Genomic DNA, 12,744 nt, shown 5'->3' with positions numbered 1-12,744 from the left:
TACGGTTAGCGGGCCCAGTCCTGTATGCATCTGATAAGGCTGTACCATACCAGTATAATGATACAATGATGAAGAATGGTCAAGAGGTCCCATTACCTACGACTAGTTCAGTAGTGAGCATTGTTGATGTTACGAAGGTGACCCGCAGTGGTTGAGTTTTTGGGTCGGTGGTCCCCAAGGAAACAATTGTTGGTAAGAAGGTGGAGGTACCTAATGTAGATCCAGTTTGGTGTTCAAAAGATAAGTCTGGTGAATCAAGAAACTTGAAAGCCAATGACGATGATGAGGTACTCCGATTGATTAAAAGAAGTGAATTTAATGTGGTTGAGCAGTTGCTCCAAACCCCCTCGAAGATTTTCGTGTTGTCTCTGCTTTTGAATTCTGAAGCGCACAGAGAAGCACTATAGAGAGTTCTTGAACAAGCATATGTAGAGCATGATGTTACTGTGGGTCAATTCGATCACATTGTGGCTAACATCACTTCATGCAATAATTTGAGCTTTTGTGATGAATAACTCCCTGAGGAGGGAAGAAACCATAACCTAGCTTTGAATATCTCAATGAATTGTAAGGAAGATGCTTTGTCAAATGTGCTTGTTGACACCGGTTCGTCACTCAACGTGCTTCCGAAGTCAACTTTTTCAAAGCTATATTACCAAGGAGCGCCTATGAGGTATAGTGGGGTAATTGTCAAGGCCTTTGATGGCTCACGCAAAATAGTCATTGGTGAAGTGGACCTTCCAGTCAAGATAGGTTCGAGTGATTTTCAGATTACTTTCCAAGTAATAAATATCCACCTGGCCTACAATTGTTTATTGGGAAGGCAATGGATTCATGAGGCAGAGGATGTTACCTCCACTCTGCACCAGAAGCTCAAATTTGTCAAGAATGGCAAGCTAGTGATTATGGGAGGAGAGAAAACGTTGTTGGTTATCCATTTGTCATCTTCCTCCTATGAAAAAGCTAAGGATGAGGTTGGGACTCCATTCCAAGCCTTATCTATTGTTGCCGAGAAGAGTGTTGGGGCACCTATGTCCTTGCTGAAAGATGCTCAGAAGATTGTTGAAGAAGGTCCTGTTGATCAGTGGGGGCGCATGGTAGAGGTCTCCGACAACAAATAAAGAACTGGTTTAGGGTTCCATAGAGGCTCGTCAGCTGTTAGATTTGAAGATATGCAACTTGGCTTCCGTAGCGGAGGGTTCATTCATGGCAATGAACAACACTTAGATGTTGTTGTAGCGGGGTATTCGTTACCTTTATGGCTTATTGACTAAACCAAAAGTAGGCATACAATTCGAGTCACCACCGCACTTTTATTTGTCCAAAGGAAAGGCTAAAAAGCGAACAAAAGCCAAGTAAGAAGTTTTATCAAATCATAAACTAATAAAAATGTCAGAGATCTAGGTAAGGGGGGTTGGTTATGAAATGGGAAGGTTTTACGCACCCAAAACGTCCTTAGTACTCTAAGGGAACCTCTTTTTGCAAATGTGTGTTGTAGGTTGGTATTTGTGAAAATATTTGTGCAAACAAGATTGGAGGGATGAGAAGAGAATAAATTATATTTACAAATTTGTTGTTTGAAAGGATGAACCCATTGCCTACGTACCATCAAAAAGGTAGGATCTAAACCTCGTAGTTCGGGGTAAAAATCTCAAAAAGATTGGTGAATTGATTTGACCAAAAGCCTTAAGGTCTTTTGTTATCAAAGGGAGAAAACTCAACCTAAACCAACAATCCACCACGTGAGGAGGGCTTCAACATACTAGTAAGGGGTTAACCCTATAATAAGTATGGAAGACTTATAGTCCAATCACTAAGGATAAGTAGAGGTTTACATCAACCACTATGATAACTCAAACCTATGACTAATGTTTAAAAAAAACTTAACAAAGGTGGCCATTGGAACCACAAAAACAACTTGAAGTGAGTTGTATTTATAAGTTAGAAGTATTCACAAAACGAAGTCAAAGTATGGTTAAGATTCATTCATAATGAGTATTAATGAAAGGATTTTTGAAAAGTCAAAGGCATAAGGCATAGGTTTCTAGTTTTGAAAGCAATGTCAAAGTTTACACAAAATGAGTTTGGCTTGGGTTAGAGTGGAGAGATGAAGAGAAGGACTAGTCCTAAAGCATACAAGGATAAGAGAAGAGATAAAACCCTTGGAGTTCCTTTTCTTGAAATCATAAAGATAATTCAAGATGCTCCTTTCCTTTGGACTTAGCAAGCAATAAGCAATAAAAAAAAATTAGAATCAAGCTCCTAGGATCTCCATTTGGCTTGTCTCTATTAACTTGGCTACTCATGACAATGGTCCTTCTTACTTTCTCAAGATGGAATCCCTATCACACAAGAGCAAACATCAAAAGGATCACAACACAATAAGAGGAATGGACAAAGGATGAGTTTAGATTAGGGGGTCCTTTGTAGTTAACTTTAAGATTTAGCATTCTAAAGGCATGAGGGCTAGTTGCTCTTGAACTCCTTTAAGCATAGGTAAGGTCCTAATCCTAAGTCCTTTCTCCTTTTTGCATTGGGTTCACACAAACAAAGACAAAACAAACACAAAGCAAAAATACATTTATATACAATAATGAGCTCAAATGAGCAAAAGGAAAATGACATAAACATAAAATATGAGCTCAAGTGAGCAAAGTCAAAAGTAATATAAATAAATGAGCAAGAAATAAAGTGCATTAAAGAAGGTTAAGCCTCTCATATGTCAAGACCAACCATAAGACATTAACTCATTGGCCTAAATAAAAGAAGTGAGATGAAGATGAAATGAATAAAAGGAGAATTCAAATGTCAAATACAATTGGTCAAAAATGAATCAAATCATCATCAACCAATGTTAAACAGAAGAGAAATGAAGATTAGAAGTCAACAAGTCAAATATATTTTTTTGGTATTTTTGGAATTAAAATAAATGCAAAATAAAAATGGACAAAATATGGTCAAACCTCAAATTCAATTCAAATAAACTTCAACAAGTCCAATTAAATTCTCATAGGTCTAACATGGTCAAACAAGGTTTGACAAAAATTTTCAACAATTTTTGAAATCAGAAACTATTTTAAATCAATTTCACCAAAAGTGATCAACTTCAAGCCCTTTTGTTTTAGTGTTGCTAGCCTCCAATGGAAACACCTCAAACATCAAAGTTGTATATCTTTTCAAGATGATAAATTTTGACTTAAATGTTGCATCATTTGGATTTTTAATGAGAAAGTTATGGGCACTTGAAGTTGGACATTTTTCAAATTCAATGGTTTTGGTCCAAAGTGACCTATAATGTTTTGTATTATCACATGTGTTTCTTTTAGGATTATGAAATTTTTTCCAACATAACATTTTAAGTAGAAATCTTAATATTTCCAATTTAATTAGTCTCACCTCAAAATCATAAAAAATAAGGAAGTTAGGTCTTTGGGAAGTTGACCCAAAATTATGGTTTTAGTCAAAATGACCTATAATGTTTTGAAATGAATGATGACCTTAAACGTTTCAAATGGATTTTTTTATAAACATGAAAGTTGTTCATATGGTTCTTAAGAACATGTTTTCTCTTGGGGTCATCTTCATTTGACAAACACATCAAAAGTTAGGTTTCAGGGATCCTCAGTTTAGTCAGATGACTTGACTGGTCAACTTCTCAAGGCCAAAATTCAAATCTTGATGAATGAATGATTGAGGAGACTCACATAAGCTCATATATGCATAACATAATGAATTAAAGAACTTCCCTTGATTGAATTTGATCATAGGTTTAGGTTGCTTTATGAGCAAGGCACAGTCAATGCACAGCTGAATTAGGGTTTCCTTGAGATACAATCCTCAAGCCCTTTGGGTTATCTTGATCAAATTGGAAAATTGAGATCCTTGGGGGACATATATGATGATTGAGCTTTGGGGACCATTTTCATGCTTTTCCTTATCTTCATATGGCCACTTCATTGAGTGTAGGAGCCTTCTAGGAGCAGGGGATCACATGATCACTTGAGCTTCAAAACTGAAATTCTGGTATCGGATATGAGATGTCGAAGGTAATGTCACGACACTAATATCTGAGTAATGCAAACAGAATAAAGATAGAGAATAGTAATGCAAAATACACAAGCAATTGTTAACCCAGTTCGGTCCAACTCACCTACATCTAGGGGCTACCAAGCCAGGAAGGAAATTCACTAAAATAGAATCAGTTCAAAGACTCTCCGTACACTTCACCAAGTTACAGTATTTCTCACCTAATCTCTACCCATGCAATTTCTACCTAAGCACTCTTTGATATGAGAACCCACTCACTTCCCTACAATTACACCTGTGATCTTAAACAACAATCCCTTGAGAAAAGAAATCACTTTTCATTAACACACTCTTGATTTTACTTCACAGTTTCAATCAAGAAGACACACTCTTGATCTTGCTTCACAACTTTGATCAAGAAGACACACACTTGATCTTGCTTCACAGCTTTGATCAAGTAGACACACACTCTTGCTTAGCAGCTTTAGAGTGACAAATTACAACCACAAATCAGACCAATTCAATCATCAATGGATGACTTGAATGGCTTACAAGTCTCACGACTAAACAGACACAAACCCTAGCTCTCTCTCTGTATATCGCTCAGTATTGGTTGTGTGTACAAACAAGTTTTCTAAGTCCCTTTTTATAGAAGCTTTCACCTGAGCTTGGACATCTTGAAAACCCTAAATCTATTTTCCAATCAAATCTTCTCATGACAGCTGGTTAGATCTCCTTGGAAAATAAGTAAATCAGGTTGTAATCCATGATTGAATGCGCCTGCAAATCAGATCTTCAATCATACATAGATTGCCATTAATTGTGCAATCACAAAACACCAGACATTCCTACTGAATTTTCTGTGTACAGGATGTCATGACATCGGGTCTGACATCCTGGAACAATTCCTGCATAACTTCATAATTCCTTTTATAAATTCCAGCAGGTACAACCATATCAGATATCATGTCATTATGTAAGACATTCTGAAACAATCCTGCATGATCATGTCTTTCTTTTAAACTCCAGCAGGTATATATCATCAGATGCCATGTCATTATGACATTCTGATACAATCCTGCCTGATATCATGTTCTTGAATTCCAGCAGGTACATAGGATATCTCATGTTAAGATATCACACATGACATCTTGTGAACACTCTTTGTGTTTACCAAAATTGCTGCCAACACTTAGAACCAACAAACTCCCCCTTTGGCAAATTTTGGCTAAAACATATATCTGTCCTTTTTGTTCACAAGAAAACTATCAGCAGTTAAACAACATAACAGTAGTTTAACCAGCAGCAGAAGCAAATACAATTACTAGTTCTAGCTACTAGTAATACACACATGCACAAGGGTACTTCTCCTCCCCCTAAATATGTGCAACACAAACAGAATTACTAATTATGGATGCAACTAGTAGGACACACAAATTCACAAGGGTACTCCTTCTCCCCCTAAATCTGTGCATTCATCTCCTTTGTTAATAACAACACCTGTAACAAACAGAATGTCATTCTGACATCTGTTTCAACATTTACACTTGTGCACCGCATCAGACATCCCCTTTGACATCTGTAAACAGAACTTAACATCTATGCACTAATAATAGTTGTCCTTCTGTCCAACCACATACATCTCCTCATAGCTCCAGCTCCACATAGACACTCCACTTACACACTTCTCCCATTTTTTAGTCAAAATTGACCAAAGATGACCATAACATCATACCTCACAAATTCCTTGCTCTTTTTGTGAGAACCATCCAGAGACTCCTTTGATTGCTTATAGATTCTCATAAACACAAATCCCTAATTTCTCTCTTAAACATTCAAATTTATTGGCATCCAAAGCTTTTGTGAATATGTCAGCTAATTGCCTCTCTGTAGGAACATGCTCCAGTGCTATGATCTTCTCTTCCACAAGTTCTCGGATGAAGTGATGCCTAATATCAATGTGTTTTGTCCTGCTGTGTTGAGTAGGATTTTTGGAGATATTTATAGCACTTAGGTTATCACAGTATAATGTCATGACATCTTGTGTGACATTGTATTCAGACAATATTTGTTTCATCCAGACTAGTTGAGAACATCTACTTCCGGCTACTATGTATTCAGCTTTAGCAGTGGATAGAGATACATAGTTTTGTTTCTTGCTAAACCATGATATCAGATTGTTACCAAAAAAACATCCTCCTGATGTGTTTTTCATATCATCAGCACTTCCAGCCTAGTCAGCATCACAGTATCCAGTCAGCATAGATCCAGATCCATGAGTATACAACATCCCATAGTCACTGGTGCCATTGACATATTTCAGTATTCTCTTCACTTGGTTTATGTGATTGACTTTTGGTTCAGCTTGATATCTTGCACAGACACCAACAGCAAATGCAATGTCAGGTCTGCTTGTTGTGTGATAAAGCAAACTGCCTATCATGCTTCTGTATAGACTCTGATCTACACTTACACCATTTTCATCTTTGGAGATTTTCACATGTGTAGGAGCAGGTGTCCTTTTATGGCTTGCATTCTCCATGCCAAACTTCTTCACAATGTTCTTGGCATACTTGCTTTGAGATAGGAAAATAGAGTCTTCCATCTGTTTGACTTGTAGCCCAAGAAAGTAGGTCAGTTCTCCAACAAGGCTCATCTCAAACTCAGATTGCATTTGTCTGACAAACTCTTCAACCATTTGTTCTGACATCCCACCAAATACAATGTCATCTACATAAATTTGTGCATTCATGAGCTTCCCTCCTTCATTCTTCACAAACAGAGTTTTGTCAATACCTCCTTTTCTGTATCCATTGTCAGTGAGAAACACTGTGAGTCTCTCATACCAAGCCCTGGGAGATTGCTTCAACCCATAGAGGGCTTTCTTCAATCTGTACACATGTTGTGGAAGATTTGGATCTATGAATCCTTTAGGTTGTTCAACATACACTTCTTCATTTAGGTAACCATTCAAGAAGGCACTTTTTACATCCATTTGGAATAGTTTGAATTTCAGAATACACGCTACTCCAAGCAATAATCCAATGGACTCAAGGCGAGCTACAGGAGAAAAAGTTTCATCAAAGTCTACCCCTTCAACTTGAGTGTATCCTTGAGCTACTAATCTTGCTTTGTTCTTAGTAATAATACCTTATTCATCAGATTTATTCTTATATACCCACTTTGTACCTATGACATTTACTCCTTCAGGCCTAGGAACCAGTTCCCATACTTCATTCCTTTTGAATTGACCTAATTCCTCCTGCATGGCATTGATCCATAACTCATCAGTCAAAGCTTCCTTGACATTCTTAGGTTCAATATTTGACACAAAGCAGCTATGTGAGATCATTTCCGTTGATCTAGTAGTGACTCCTTTAGTTGGATCTCCTATGATAAGATCTTTGGGATGATCCTTCTGAATTCTGATAGAGGGTCCCGTGTCAAGTTTGTCATCTTCAGGTTCAGTTTGAGGAAGTTCACTTTCCTTATTTTTGTCTGAGAAGTCAGCTGGGGAATCATTCAGAGATGTCTCAACATCGTCTGTGACATCAGTCTGTTGGTCATCAACCACAACATTAATGGATTCCATCAATACATTAGTTCTGGAATTAAAGACCCTGTAAGCTCTGCTGTTTGTAGAGTAGCCCAGAAATATTCCCACATCACTTTTGGGATCCATCTTCCTTCTCTGCTCACGATCAGCCAAGATATAGCATTTACTACCAAACACATGGAAGTATTTGATTGTAGGTTTTCTTCCTTTCCAAACTTAATATGGGGTTGTGGGAGTTCCTTTCTTTAGTGTTACTCTATTGTGAACATAGCAGGTTGTGTTCATGGCTTCAGCCTAAAAATGGTAGGGCAACTTTTTAGCATGTGTCATAGCTCTGGCCGATTCTTGAAGAGTTCTAATTTTTCTTTCCACCACACCATTTTGCTGAGGAGTGATGGGAGATGAGAACTCATGGTGAATTCCTTCTGAAGAGCAGAATTCAGCAAATTTGTTGTTCTCAACTTCCTTCCCATGATCACTTCTAATTTTGATGACAGGGCTTTCCTTTTCTCTTTGTAGTTTTAGACAAAGCTCCTTGAAGACTTCAAACACATCAGATTTTTCTCTTATGAAATTGATCCAGGTGTATCTGGAGAAATCATCCACCGCCACATACGCATACTTCTTCCCACCAAGACTTTCTACTTGCATGGGTCCCATCAAATCCATATGGAGGAGTTCCATAACTTTGGCAGTGGTGTCATGTCTGAGCTTCTGGTGTGACATCCTTGTCTGTTTACCAATCTGACATTCTCCACAGATTTTTCCCTCATCAATCTTTAAGTTGGGAATTCCTCTAACAGCTTCAACAGATATGATCCTTTTCATACCTTTAAGATGCAGGTGGCCCAATTGATGCGTGGTTTTTCGCAAGTATACGAACGCGTCAGAGTAATATAAAAGATTGTCGAATCCATAGAGACCAAATGTCAAGCTATCGTTATCTGTTGTTATGGTGTTTATCAAAGGCAATCAAAATAAGTGTTTTTGTAGTGTGCAATGAAAAGTAAAGTGTTTAAATAGATTTAATTAATAAAGACAGGGTCGAATGTAATTCACGTAACCAATTAATAATCCTAGTACTTGCTAATAGAACTACTTATGGGCAATGTTTCCTACTTTGAAAAGAACTAATTTAACAAGAAATGTCGCTTTCGCGTATTCAGAACCGAGTTGTACCCCCTAATCAAACCCTTTTATTATCACTTATAAAAAGGCGCGCATTGCGTTAGAGTAGTAAACCTATTTTTAAGAAATATAGTATCTTGACTAAGCTGAAAAGTATTATAACCTGGATTTCTTAACCAAAAGAGGTTCTTACGAACAAGACTCTAAACTTATAAACGCGTCCGAAAATTGTTTTAAAATTACTTTTCTTCTTAATGTTAAAAACTCCTAATTAACTAGACAAAGCGCTTTCGCTGTTTTTGAAATAGTTAAAAACAATTAAGTTTAAATAGACGTTGGATGGCTTTCGATCTTACCCAACGGGATTGAATTACGGGAGAACTTAAGTTGAAAGTTAAAATAGCCCTTAAGTGTTTCTACGAACAATTGTACGGATTATCGGTTTAATTACGATCCTTACATTCTAACCTTTTAGATTTAGTTAGACATGGTAAAGTAAAAGTGCATTAATTTAAATAAAAGTAGTGCGAGTGCGGAAAGTAAATAAAAGTAGTGCGAGTGCGAGGAAATAAATAATTTAAAGCGAGTGCGAGGAAATAAATAATTTAAAGCGAGTGCGAGGAAATAAAAAAAGTAAAAGCGAGTGCGAGGAAATAAATAATTTAAAGCGAGTGCGGGAAATAAATAAAGTAAAGGCGAGTGCGGGAAATAAATAAAGTAAAGGCGAGTGCGGGAAATAAATAAAGTAAAGGAGAATCATAAAAACCTGCTCCAATCGGAGGGCTAAGTAAATTGCAATACGGAAATGAAAATGGCGGCAGGATTAACTTCCTTCCAAACTGCTCCAAACTCGATTACAGACTCTATCACAGGCTTTATTACACAATTGTGGTAACACTCCAATGCGAAGCGATTACCACTATAAAATACTGAATATATGCCTAAGGGAAAACAAAGTTGCTTCTGAGTTTGCCTCTTTTCTAAGTTTGGATGATTGTAAAAGTGAATTCGTGTTTCTATTTATAAGCAAGTAAAAAGATGGAAATGACTTGGATGCCCTTCAACTTGAAAATAGGAGGGAACCGTTTTTCCTCTTGTGGCGCCCGCCACAAGGCCATGGCGCCCGCCACAAGCACAAAATGGGGCGCCTTAGTGGATGTAGTGGGAAAACGTGGGAGTTGATGGAAGTTGAATTTGACACGTCATGGCAGGGTCTATGGCGCCAGCCATGGGGTAGCCCGTAAGAACAAAATGCTGAAGTTTAGGGTTTTTAGCCCTTTTTCACTCCTTTTCTCGATCGGGGCTCCGATTAAAGTAAAAACCTGAAAACAAAGGAAAACACAGTAATAACACAACAAAATGACAATAAAACAATTAGAATGCATGTGAAATCGGAGTCGAAAATACATAAATTTCAGTGTTATCAAACTCTCCCACACTTAAACCTTTGCTTGTCCTCAAGCAAAACATTATAAAGCTCATGAAAGAAAAACTGGTGTAAACGAGTGCTTCAGGTAAAAATTCTAAGTTCAAGTCGGGATGCAGTGATAGGTACTAACTGAGTGAACTAAGGGTATCATGATGACACTAATCCGCAAATACGGACATAAACTTCATTCCTATATTAACCAACCCATATCATCCCACAATACCTAGGTCTGCCTCTTCATCTCTTTTTGTGTCCTTTTCATTCAGGCGCAATCACATTAAGCCCGTTATCCGTACATGCTTCATACTAGAGTGGCATGTTAGTGATTATGACCTGCTAATGGGGTTTCTGGCACATAAATATGTATAAACCTTTTTATTTGACCCAACTGTAGTTGTGGGGGATCGGATCGTAATCCGCCCTACCGAGTTCAGTGCCAGATACCTCTGAACCAACTAATAGCGGGTGAGTTTCTTTCTTTTTCTTTTTTCTTTTTCTTTTTCTAGCAAATTTTACAATCCTTTGGTTTAAATGACTTTGTGAGGGTCACCTATACCGGAGTTGCCTTTTTGCTCTCTTTTATTTATTTATTGTTTTTCTGGATCATTCACTTATTTGCATCGGTCCCCTATGTAGAGGATGCGTAGGCCGGAGCTGACTGCTAGGATAAACTACTGAGGACTTATACGGAAATGATGATTAAGGCCATGGTATATGGGGTTTCGGGAATGATTCCTATATTTACGAAGTCTATGGTGCTAAAATAATACTGATGTTTCGCAAAGTTCTCCCAAGTCGCCGCATCCATACTCAAAACATGTCTTTAAAACCTGAAAGCTTTTCGGAATAGCACTGTTTTCTTTTGCAAAAAAATTTGGTGGGGCTAAAGGTATGGGGAGATTAGATTATACTAAAGATCTACTATATTCGGTGACTCGTCAGACTCATGCATTATACTAAAAAGAAAAATAAACAACTAAAAGGAAATAAACTATCTAAAAACAGCAAATAAAACTGAAAATAAAAGGAAAATGATAAATGCTCCTCCCACACTTAAATCGAACATTGTCCCCAATGTTTCGAAATAAGATAAGGAAGGGTTACCTGGCAACCTATTGCTGGCCACTAGTGCCCTCGCCATCCTGAGGTGGACGACGGGATCGGGTACGATGACGGTCTCTATGATCCATCCTCGCCTGCAGGGCATCTTGAGCAGTCCTCACCTCTCGAAGGTTACCTAGAATGGAACCTTGAGTAGCTTCGATGAGTGCCATGTGTCGCTGGTTGTGTTGTTGCTGACGGGCTTGCGTATTTGTTATCGCAAGCAGAGACTGTAGAACAGTTTCGTAGGACTTGTCTGTCCTCCGCTGCGACTCTTGCATAAAGCTCATGTTGTCCGCCATTTGTTGCTGGATGGTAGAGAGTAGGTCATCTTTCCTCTTCTCTCTAGCCATGTGGTCACGCCACATCTCTTCTGTAATATAGAAGCCAGGAGTGGTACCTGCAGAAGAAGAAGATGGTGCAGTGTGTGGTGGTGAAGGATGATGGGGGGACACATTGGGTACGGGAGATCTCTCTCTCCGATCATATTCATCATCAGTGTCTCGTCCCGCCTCATCAGGAATGTTAGGAGGAAGAGGACCCAAAACAGGTGGAGCATCTAAATCGTAGGTCCAGATCCTCTCATCACGTATATATGTACATCTAGTGCAAGGTAGAATAACAGATGGGATGGTTACACCATGAATCATAAGTGTATAACCTCCTTCTCTCCTTGAACGACACAATTTCATGCCTCTCAGAAATTTTAAGTTAATTGTGCGAGGAGGTAAGGGGTCTAGGGTAGCCATCTCATTGTTCAGGTTAAGTGCCCGAGCAATAGACGTAATCAATCCACCAAAAGAAATCAGTCCCGCCTTATTCAGAGTTAAAATCATATGGGCGAGCATGAACGGAACCGAATTAATTCGCCTATTTGTGAGGCTTCCTTGCAAATATATAAGCTCTCTAGCGTTAACCTTATTTGGATTCTCCCGGCCAAAAATAGTGCATGCCAACAGATATCTAAAAACTCTGATGGTCGGGTTATGGATAGTTGAGGCAAGAACTCCTTCAAAAGAGTTTATGGAAGTGTTTGATAAACGTTCCCAGAAGGAAAATACCTCAACAGACCATTCGGAATCCAAAGGGGCCTCACAAATAGCACCTTCCCCATGAGGGATCCCTAACAGGCTGGCTAGTTCATCGGTACTGAATTGGTATTCAACAGCAAACATTATAAATTTGACAGTACCGACTGTGCTAGCAGTGTTAGGGCTGACAATATAAATTAAGGAACTTAAGAATTCGATTGTCAACCGCTCATAGGTGGGTTCTTTGTTTGTTAAGAAATTATGCAAACCTAAGTTGTCTAATAAATGAAAAACGTTATGGTAGATACCTAAAGTATAGAGACAGTTTTCGTCAACATACCTTGTCGGGAGGATTTCCCAATTTTGCAACCGTTCAATGTTTTTTCTTTGTCTCTCCCCCGGTTTCCCTCCTCGAAGAATGAATTTGTTGAACTCCATTTGAATGCTCTCGAAAAATGGATGAAGAAGATGAA

Source organism: Lathyrus oleraceus, chromosome 1 (assembly GCF_024323335.1).
Source record: "Lathyrus oleraceus cultivar Zhongwan6 chromosome 1, CAAS_Psat_ZW6_1.0, whole genome shotgun sequence".
In the NCBI taxonomy this organism is placed as follows: domain Eukaryota; kingdom Viridiplantae; phylum Streptophyta; class Magnoliopsida; order Fabales; family Fabaceae; genus Lathyrus; species Lathyrus oleraceus.
This window is presented reverse-complemented; position numbering follows the sequence as displayed.